The sequence below is a fragment of the Myotis yumanensis genome, unplaced genomic scaffold (genome assembly GCF_028538775.1).
Source record: "Myotis yumanensis isolate MYYU_CA2020_CCGP unplaced genomic scaffold, mMyoYum1.0.hap1 SCAF_4, whole genome shotgun sequence".
In the NCBI taxonomy this organism is placed as follows: Eukaryota; Metazoa; Chordata; class Mammalia; order Chiroptera; family Vespertilionidae; genus Myotis; species Myotis yumanensis.
In genome coordinates this window covers 86,998,212-87,008,940 of record NW_027223755.1, presented here as the reverse complement: position 1 = coordinate 87,008,940, position 10,729 = coordinate 86,998,212, and the positions used below count along the sequence as shown (strand labels likewise).

Here is a 10,729-nt window from a genome sequence, read left to right as displayed (position 1 = left end):
CAAACCTGGCTATGGCTACTCAGTTCTTTTCTGCGGTCCTGTAGGTGGTGAGGACTTTTCTGAGCAGTGCGGCGGTCACCTCAGAGCTGCATTTCTGGTTTGTGGAGAGAGCCTGGCAGGGGCTGTGTTGAAGGGATTAATGGCCAGTGGTGCTGGCAGTGGCTTCAGCTTACTCAGGCCATGGTGAGCTCTTTTCTTGAAGGGTCTGGAATACAGGAGGTGGAATGGGGCATAGCCCTTGATGTTTAAAGCTGGTTGAATGACTTTGGGTCTCTCCACAATTACCTTAGAGAATGCTACCTCCTTCCTTCCCTTTCTTTCCCTTGCTCTCTGCCTCTGACCTTGCTCATATTCTTTTGATGAGCTTGTATTCCCAAAACAGCATGTATCAAATCATCTTCATTTGATCTAGGTGTTCCAAAGAAAAATATCATGGTGGTATTTCTTTAAATTTCCTCAGATCAAATTGCTTATAAGATTTTCCAATTGAAAGAGAAAAAGACAAAGTTTGATATCTTGAACCCTTGTTCTTAGAGAGGCACTCAAGGCAGGGGCTTTCAGCGGTTTGTTATCTCATCTGATTTTTTCTTAAATTTCAGCTTTATTGAGATATAATTCACACACCATATAACTCACCTACTTAACGTACACAATTCAGTGGCTTTAGTATATTAATACAATTGTGTAGTCATCACCCCAATCAGTTTTAGAATATTTTCATCAATCACCCCACAGAAACCCCATACCCATTAGCAGTCACTTCCCATTTCTCTCCAATCCCCTCAGCCTAAGGCATCCACTAATCTACGTTCTGTCTGTATGGATTTGCCTATTTTGGACATTTCACATGAATGGACTCATATAATACGTGGTCTTTTGTGACTAGCTTATTTCACTTAGCATAATATTTTCAAGATTCATCCACATGGTAGCTTGTATCAAAACTTTATTCCTTTTCATGGCTAAATAATATTTCATTGTATGGGTATAAGTCATTTTGTTTATCCATTAATCAGTTGATGGACATCTGGTTTGTTTCCATTTTATTGGTTATTATGAAGAATGCTGCTATGAACATTTCTGCACAAGTCTTTGTATGGACCTCATTGGATCTTTATAGTAACTCTCTAAGGTACATATTTTATAGACCTCATTCCATAGATAACAGAACTTCCAGGATGGTAGGCAGCAAGTTGGAACACAGCTGTCCTAAGTGCATGCTTTCTCCAATCTATGTTCATAGAGTTGAAATAATTGCTTTGACAGAACCTGGTATGGATATGACTGTAGGAAGTCTCAACCTTAAAAATAAAAATGTTATTTTACCAGCAAAGTGGGTTTATTCAGAAATAGTAGAGGAACTGCAATTCAGGACATGCAAGCTATGGCAAACCACAGGCAAGAGAACGAAGGAGAAGACCCTTACAAAGAAAAGGAAGTTAGGAGAGAATGTTGTGAAGGAAAGTCCATGAGAAGAGAGCCAGAGTTCAGGGTGGTGATGGCTGTTCATTGGCTGGGCTGTTGCTGGGCAAGGGGAAAATCTTCCTCCCGCTGGTTGGAGTAATAAAGTATGCTTCTTCCTTGTGAGAACCATTAGCTTCTTCCTCTGGGAGTCTGCAAGGTGCAGTGAGTGGTTAGTGCCTGAGCACTCCTTCTTCAGGGTCTCCCTACTTCATTTTAAATGAGAGAGAGAGAGAGAGAGAGAGAGAGACATTTGATGATGTCCACTTATTTATGCATTTATTGGTTGATTCTTGTATGTGCCCTGAATGGGGATGAAGCCCACAACCTTGGCATATGGTGGTGACAATGCTCTAACCAACTGAGCTATGGCCAAGGCTCCTTTATTCATTTTCACAGAAGGAATCATAAACGTGAACAGTTAATTTTCCGTTGTGAAATTTCAGCCCTTTCCCCTACCTCCCCCTTCCCTCTCTGCCCTTTTCTCCTTTCCTGGCTTTCAGTTCTTCCTTCCAGGGATCAGTTCCTCTCCCCTGTAACAGGGGCAGAATTTGCTTCCTCATGTACACGTTTGTGTGGCACGGAATGTAGTTGGAATCTGTTTGCATGTGTGAGTTACGTCCTATGAGATGAAAGCTCCTCTGCTAGTAGCGGGTACATGGTCGGTATGTGAAGCAGTGGACAGAGAGGGGGGCTTCCCGAAAAAGATGGTTTCCTAGCTCCGTCCCGGGGTTTCACGGACGAAGGGCCACCCACGTAAAGGGCCGGAGCTGCTCGCGGACAACCACCTCCGCCCCGCTCCCCTGCAGCCAGGCCACGCACACCGTTGCTCCAGCAACAATCAGCCCGAGCAGGTGGCGCCCCGGGAGTCCCCGCGAGGAGCGCGCACTCGCAGAGACGCAGGGGCACCCGCCCGACCACCACGTCAGACCCACCCCGCCCCTCAGCGCCTGCGGGACTCGGCGCAACTCGCAGCCCCGCCTCCTCGGTGGGGAGCCTGGGAAGCCCACGAATCAGAGAGACGGACACATCGCCCAGGCAGCCAATCCCCGCGGGCGTGTGATCCCGCGCCCGCCCCGGGGCTCGGCGGCCGGCACCCAGGCAGCGACTGCGGGAGTCGCTGTTGAGGCGGCCGCGAGCGCGGGTCGCGTCGCGTTGCTCCGAGGGGCCGGGCCGGGCTGGCCGCTGCTGGCGCCTGGCCGTGAGGGCGGGCTCCGGGCGGGCGGAATGGCCCCCGCCTAGGGCGGCGGGAGACGCGGCTGAGCCCAGGATGCTGGGGAGGCGGCGCGGCGGCTCCTCACTCATCCCAGGTAAGGGGGACGCCGCGCTCGCCGCGGCCCGCTACCCGCCCGCCGCCGCCCACCTGGCGCGCAATCCCGGCCGACTCCGGCCGGGCATCCCTCTGCCCCACGTCGCCTCTGCCCGTCCCTCTCCCGGTTTGCCCCGGGGCAGTTGTCCAGTCCCGCCCCCCCCTCCCAGCGCGGCCCCCCACGCCGTGACCGGGCCGCCCCTGCATGCACTCCCCTTCCCCCAGGGGCAGGGTTTCCGGGTCTCGGCTTCTGGGTCGCCCGCTGGCCCCCGCCGGGGTGGGCCTCCCGCTTCTCCCCTTCCTCTTCGCCGGGCTGACACCGCTTCCCGGCCCCCGCTTCCCCGCGTTGCTTCGTGCGCCTTCGAGGGATGAGACCCCTTCTCTCCCCGCCATCCCGCCGGCATCGGACTTGTGCCCTTACCTCCACCCGGGCTTCGCTCCTGCAGGCTCCCCCTGTCCTGTCCTCAGACCGCGTACTGCCTACATTTCACACCCCCCGCCCCCCAGGTGTCCTGGGTCTTGCCATTTGCTCCCCGATGCCTTCCTTTCCACGCCCCCCTCTTCTCCCCTCACTTTCCACCAACCACCCTAGCCAGCACTTCTTCCTTTACACTTTAAACCTCCAGTCGCTTTCATACTCTCCGGTACGTCAGGTCTGTAGTTTTGACATCTCGATTCGTCTTTAAGCGTGCTGCAACCATAGCATGTAAAGTGCCTTGCCCGGAGCCTGGCACACAGTAGGTCTGGCGCATGGTGGACGCTCACGCGTTAGTCTTTTAGACCCTTTCCAGGCCTTTGTGCTTGCTCTCCAGATGGTGGTAGCAAGAGGTCCAGTATCCATAGAGATAACCCACTACCTGAAGCGTGGTGTGGGTGATGGCAGGATGCATTCGTGAACTCCAAGTGTGATCTTTATGTTATCGATCGTTTTATAGTTTATATTTATTGTTTTAGACTATTTTGCATTAATTGGTGGTGTCAGCAATTCTTAGTGAGCTTTGCAATATAATTCCCCTCCTCCCCGTCCCCATCTATTTTTAGGAGGAAAGAGCCCCTACCTCGGAGCTGAAATTAGCATTGTGTGTAAGAAGTGTTTAGTGTGTTTATCTCTCTGCTAGTCCAGTCCTGCGGTGAATTTTCATTCTTGAAGAATTTGGAGGAATCAGGTTTAGATTTCTTGGAGTCCATTGCTGAAGGGATCAGAACTGCTTAGGAGTGCGCTGGCCAGTGTGGCTCCGTTGATTGGAGCTAGTCCTGTGAGGGATTTGATTCCTGGTCAGGGCATATGCCCATGTTGTCTGTTCTGTCCCGGTGGTGAGAGCACATATGGGAGGCAACCGATGGCACATCCCTGTTTCTCTCTCTCTCTCCCTCCCTTTCTCCCTCTCTCTCTAAAGTCAGTTTTTTTTTTTTTTTTTTTTTTTTTTTTTTTTAAATATATTTTATTGATTTTTTACAGAGAGGAAGGGAGAGAGATAGAGAGTTAGAAACATCGATGAGAGAGAAACATCCATCAGCTGCCTCCTGCACATCTCCCACTGGGGATGTGCCCGCAACCAAGGTACATGCCCTTGACCGGAATCGAACCTGGGACCCTTCAGTCCGCAGGCCGACGCTCTGTCCACTGAGCTAAACCGGTTTTGGCTCTAAAGTCAGTTTTTAAAAAAATGCTTAGGAGTGACGGTTCTGACAAGTTCTCTAAAAGTAAAAGTAATTAACATGCCCACTCCCCCCCTCCAACACTCAACTGTGCCCCCCTACTCAGCTGCCCCCCCCCCCTCAACTGCCCCCCCCCTTCGGCACTGGCCCCGAACACACTTTCTGGCTATCAGAGGAAAGAGCTGCAGTCCATTTTTCAAAGAGTAATATAAATTTGACTTTTTAAAATTGTAAGAGCAATGTTACTGGCCTCAAGCCATTCTTGCCACATTTGCTGTGATGGTCTCCAAGTTTGGATGAATCAAACACTTGGCTTTTTTCCTACTCCGGGGATCTCCAGAGCAGGCTGGAGACAATCATGTAAGCGAGCTGCTGGTGCTGTTCTAAACTGGATTCCAAGTTTACTCTCACTGCCTAGGTATGCTTTGACTTGCCCTTTAGGTTCCTCTTATGTACTAAAAGCCTAAATGGCTGTCTATAGATTTTTACCATTCTCCTCTAACCATTTGTCCTACTCTTGAGTTCCTTTCATTGCTTATTTTGCCTCCAACCTCACAGAATAAATTGGTGGGCATGAGCCCTGAACTCTTAAGGATCTCATTTTAAAATATATATATATATATATTTTATTGATTTTTTTTTACAGAGAGGAAGGGAGAGGGATAGAGAGTTAGAAACATCGATGAGAGAGAAACATTGATCAGTTGCCTCCTGCACACTCCCTACTGGGGATGTGCCCGCAACCAAGGTACATGCCCTTGACCAGAATCGAACCTGGGACCCTTCAGTCCGCAGGTTGACACTCTATCCACTGAGCCAAACTGGTTAGGGCAAGGGTCTCATTTTTTTCTGTGTGCCTGTACCTATCTGATTCCTGATCTTTTCTTTTATCAGAGGAAGTCCTCCTAAGAATAACATCTCTGACCTCCCACTTTATTCTCCTTTTTCTCTCAGCCCACATCCAAAACTAAAACAAAAACCTTTCCTTGATGCTTCCCTCTTTTTTTCTCAGGTTAACGTGGTGTTCTTTAGAATTTCATTTTTAGTTCTTTTCTCTGTTCTCTCTAATTTCCTTGTGTGTTACACTTTTTCTTATGGCTTCAAATAGCACAAGTATATTTATGGTTTTCAAAGATGTATATCCAGTCCCCATTTTTCTTGAACTTCGTGTGTTTCTTTTTAAAGACCTTAAAATAGGAGTGTCTGTTGGATAAAAATATACTGGATACTTGGTACTTTAAACTTGGTTATCTTTTCCTTTCCCTTCCCTCTACTCCTCGTCACCTCAGACACATACACAGACACTCCTATTTTAAGGTCTTTATCCTAAGGAGCTTAGAACCCTCTTCTTTCCAGACATTAAGTCTGTTGTAGATCCTATTGCTCCACCTGTAATCCTTTTCTTTCCCTCCTCATTGCCAGGAGATTGGTTGAGGCCTGTGCTATGTTTCTTCTAAATAGAGTCAGTGTCAGCCATTTTCAACCCCGGCACTAATTTAAAGCCACCTTGGGAGCTCTTAAAGTGTAAGGATGAGGGGATCAAAGTATCTCTAGAGATTCTGATTCACTTGGTCTGGTGTGGGGCCAGACCTTGTCATTTAAAAAAACGCTTCCCATGTGATGGTAGATAATATGCAGCTCATGCTGAGAACTGGGCTGAGAGCTCAAAGAGGGAGTGATAGAACCCCAAGGAATTACAATATTTAACTCATCCTTTAAAATTCAGGGTGAATGTCATTTTTACTGGCAGGATTACTTGCTTATTTTCGTGGTACTTTGTACATGTACCATATTAAAGTACATGTACCTATGGTCACATTTTCTCTAACTTATTTCTCATGGGTCCATTTTTTCTCAAGACTAGGAATTTCTTGAGGTCTGGGACCATGCCTAAAAATGAACTACTGTTTCTTCTACATTACACACAACACTTCTGATACTAAATATGTGGGTTTTCCCCTTACATTAAACATTTCTCCAACTCTCTAGACACCAACTAGGTGTCCTATAATTTAACTCAATTATGACACTAACTATCTGGAGTTAGTTGCAGACTGCATAGACCAGGAGGAACTCAGTCACCTCGCTTCAGATGCCAGTAGCAAGTTTCAGGTTGTGACCTGTACTTTAATTTATACCAACTGGCTGTAAATTGGGGCTTTCTGCAACTTCCTCCTCAGGTTGGTAATTTGCTAGAATGGCTCACAGAAATAAAAAAAGGTCTTTAGCCCTAGCTGGTTTGGCTCAGTGGATAGAGCGCCAGCCTGCAGACTGAAGGGTCCCAGGTTCAATTCCGGTCAAGGGCACATGCCCAGTTTGCAGGCTCCATCCCCAGTGCGGGGCATGCAGGAGGCAGCCAATCAATGATTCTCTCTCATCATTGATGTTTCCATCTCTGTCCCTCTTCCTTCCTCTCTGAAATCAATAAAAGTATATTTTAAAAAGGGAAGGAAAAAAAGGTCTTTACTTGTCATTACTTGTTTATTATAAAGGCTGTCACTTAGCAACAGGCAAATGGAAGAGATGTGTAGGGCAAGATATGTGGGAAGGGGTATGGAGTTTCCATGCCTTCTCTGGCCATGTCACCCTCCCAGTATCTTGTGTTCACCAGTCCAGAACCTCTCCAGAACTCTTCAGTTAGGGTTTTTATGGAGGCTTTATCACACAGACCTAAATGATTAAATAGTTGACCATAGGTAATTAACTTAATCTACAGCCCCTTTCTCCTTGAAAGTTAGGGGATGGTTCCTTTGGCAACCTTTCACCCTCCAAGATATGGTTGAAAGCGACTTATTGTGTATAATAAGAAATTCCAAGGATTATAGAGCACTGTGCTAGGAACCAGGGATGAAGGCCTAATATATTATATTTTGTTCTATAATAATTATTATATCACAGTATCACGCTGCCTTATTTATCTTTTTATCACTGCCTTACCTAGTGCTGGATATATTTTAGAAACTTGATGAAAATTGGTTGAATGAATTACTTTGGTAAATAATGTAAAACATCATGAACTCACAGTTTTGCTAGCTGACCAGCTGTTTCTTGGCTGCTGACAGGTTATTCATACTTGCGTTGTCATTCTTACCTCTTGAGTGTTTAATCCATTTACACTTAATGTAATTATCAGTCCATTCAGATTTATATTTTGCTATTTGTTTTCTGTATGTCTTGCCATTTTGCTATTTGTTTTCTATATGACTTGTCTTTTTAGTTTCTCTATTCCTTCATTACTGCCTTCTTTATTAAATAGTAGAGGCCGGGATCCTTCAGCCTGCAGGATCAGGCTGAAACTGTCTCTCCGACATCCCCCGAGGGACCCCACCAGTGCACGTCGGGGCTGGGGAGGAGTGTGGGAGGTTGGCCAACCCAGGAGGGACTGTGGGAGGGCTCCAGGGAGTGTCTGGCCCATCTCACTCAGTCCCGATCGACCGGATCCCAGCAGCCAGCTCACCTACCGGTCAGAGTGTCTTCCCACTGGTGGTCAGTGGTTGAGTGGCCTTAGCATATCATTAGCATATTGTGCTTTGATTGGTTGACTGGATGACCGGACACTTAACATATTAGGCTTTTATTATATAGGATTTTCCAGTGTATACTTTAATTAGCTTACTATTTCTTTTACAACTTTTCTTTATTTTCCTAGTGATTACAATTAATATTTTAAAACAATTTACTTTGGATTAATACCAGTCGGCTGGTCACTTAGGCTTCTATATATATAGATGAGTCACTTTTCTTTTGGTGCCTTCAAGATCCTGTCTTTGGCTTTTGTCAGTTTGATTATAATGTGTCTATGTGCACATCTCTTTGAGTATATCCTATTTGGTGTTTCATCTAGTTCCTTGGGTGTTTAATGTATTTCATTGAATTTAGGATGTTTTCAGCCATTTATTTATATAAATTTGATTTTCCCCATCTTTTTGTCTTTGGGGCTTTATGCATATTTTGGTATGCTTGATGATATCTCACAGGTATGAGGCTCAGTTCATTTTTCTTCATTTTTTTTCTTTCTGTTCTTCAGACTAGAAAATTGATCTATTAAGCGACCTGATCTTTCTGCTAGCTTAAATCTGCTGTCGAGCCCCTGTAGTGAATTTTTTGTTTCAATTATTGTACTTTTCAACTCTAGAATGTCTCTTTGGCTCTTTTAAAACGAAGTATTTCTATTGACATTCTCTACTAGTGAGAAATAATTCTCATAATTTTCTTTAATTATTTAGATATGGTCTTCTTTGTTTTTTTGAACATATTTACAATAGCTGATTTGATTTAAAGTTTTTGTCTAGTAAGTCCAACATCTGGGCTTCCTCAGGGATAGTTTCTATTGACTTCACCTTTCCACCTGTGTATAGACAATACTTTCTTATTTCTTTATGTATGTCATAGTTTTTTTTTTGTTGTTGTTGAAAATTGACACTTTATTTTTAAAATATATTTTTACTGATTTCAGAGAGGAAGGGAGAGGGAGAGAGAGACAGAAACATCAACAATGAGAAAGAATTATTGATCGGCTGCCTCCAGCACGCCTCACACTGGGGATGGAGCCCACAACCTGGGCATGTACCCTGATCAGAAATTGAACTGTGATCTCCTGGTTCATAAGTCAATGCCCAACCACCAAGCCATGCCAGCCAGGGCTGAAAATTGACACTTTAAATAATATAATGTGGCTACCCTGGAAATTAAACCCTTCTCCCCCAAAGTTTGTTGTATTCTTTGTCCTGTATAATCACTGAAGTCTCTGCTTGGTTAGCCTAGTGGTCATCTACTGATTGGACAGATTTCCTTAAATGTCTTGAAACTATTAGTCTCCCAGCCTTGCACGCGCGTGCGTGTGTGTGTGTGTGTGTGTGTGTGTATTTTGACTCCCATCATGCAGTTTACACTATGCCTTAGCCTGTACTTCCTGCTTGTGCAGAACATCAAGGTCAGTTAGAGGTGAGAGCCTTCCCAAGTCTTTCCTGGGCATGTGCATGCTTTCTAGGTTCCCAAGAATATATTGGAGCTTTTCTAAGCCCTATATGTACAACTCATTCCTCAGTTTTTTAAGTGTTTGATCAATGTCTTGTTTGCCTCAATTGTTATTGTCACTGCAGACAGCTAATTAAACAATTATCTCAGCTTCTGGTCAAGATGGCAGAGTAAGTAAACACGGTGCTCGCCTCCTCCCATAACCACATCAGAATTACAACTAAATTATAGACAACCACTATTGAGAACCACCTGAAGACTAACTCAACAGAACTCTTATAACTAAGGATATAAAGAAGCTAAGTCTAGCCTGGTTGGAGGGGTGGAGATGTGAAATAGGCTGGCCCCATACCCACATGTGGCATTTAAGAATTGGGAAGGATATCTTGGCTTTGGAGGTACCCCTGAGGAGCTGGGGTGTAATCTCCACACCTGGATCCCCAGTTCAGAGCACCAGTGCTGGGAACAGAAGTCCCCACAGCATCTGGCTGTGAAAATCAGCAAGGATTCCATCTGGCTGAGATGGAGGGCTGCTGGAGTCCCAGGTGTTCCTCTTTTTTAAAAAAAAAAAATATTTTTATTGATCTCAGAGAGAATCATTGATCAGCTGCCTCCTGCACGACCCCTTCTGGGGATCGAGCCCAAATCCAGGCATGTGCCCTTGACCAGAATCAAACCCAGGACCCTTCAGTCCACAGGCTGACGTTCTATCCCCTGAGCCAAACCAGCTAGGGCCTAGGTGTTCCTCTTAAAGGGCCCTCACATGGACTTAGTTGGTGATAGACACATTCACTTTGAGTTCTAGCACTGGGCAGCAGCTCAAAAAGTACCAGGGAGGAACTTCATTGTCTGACTTCAGGACAAGGGCTGGAGGGGCAGCTCTCTCAGCCATTTTGTTACTTTGTGGAACCCTCCCCTCACAGAGCAGGCAGGTGCAGGTGGGCTCCAAATCTGAGTGTCCATCAAACTCCTCACACTCTTAATTTCCTGAGAACCTGTCCCACCCAACTCATGCATAGGCTGTATCTCCCTCAGTGGCTGTTACAAGTGGTGGCCTCAGCCTATGTCTTGGACTTGCCTACTATCTCTCAAAGGTTCACAAACCCCAAGCAGCACCTGGACTCAGCATGCACTATACCTCTTGCTAAGTGACTCACAGTCTGGCACTAGTGGCGGCTGGCCACATTTGGCAGCATAGCCTTTCCCAGGCACCTCCAAGCCCAGCACAGACAGCTACCAATTGCAAATCACTTTGTAGCTCCTACCAGGTGGCCTCAGGCCAGCCACAAGCTACAGCTTATCTGGGTCTGCATCAGAGCCTCT

The 10,729-nt window shown here is 45.9% G+C and overlaps 1 protein-coding gene across 1 annotated transcript in view; it reads left to right on the top strand.

The window, feature by feature from the left end:
- The first annotated feature begins 2,618 nt into the window (after window positions 1-2,618).
- Window positions 2,619-10,729, top strand: part of TPST1 (tyrosylprotein sulfotransferase 1) — a 90,755-nt gene continuing 82,644 nt past the window's right edge. The window contains exon 1 of the mRNA XM_070412858.1: window positions 2,619-2,771. The gene's annotated coding sequence lies outside the window, so the exon portion shown is untranslated. The remainder of the gene's footprint in view (window positions 2,772-10,729) is intronic.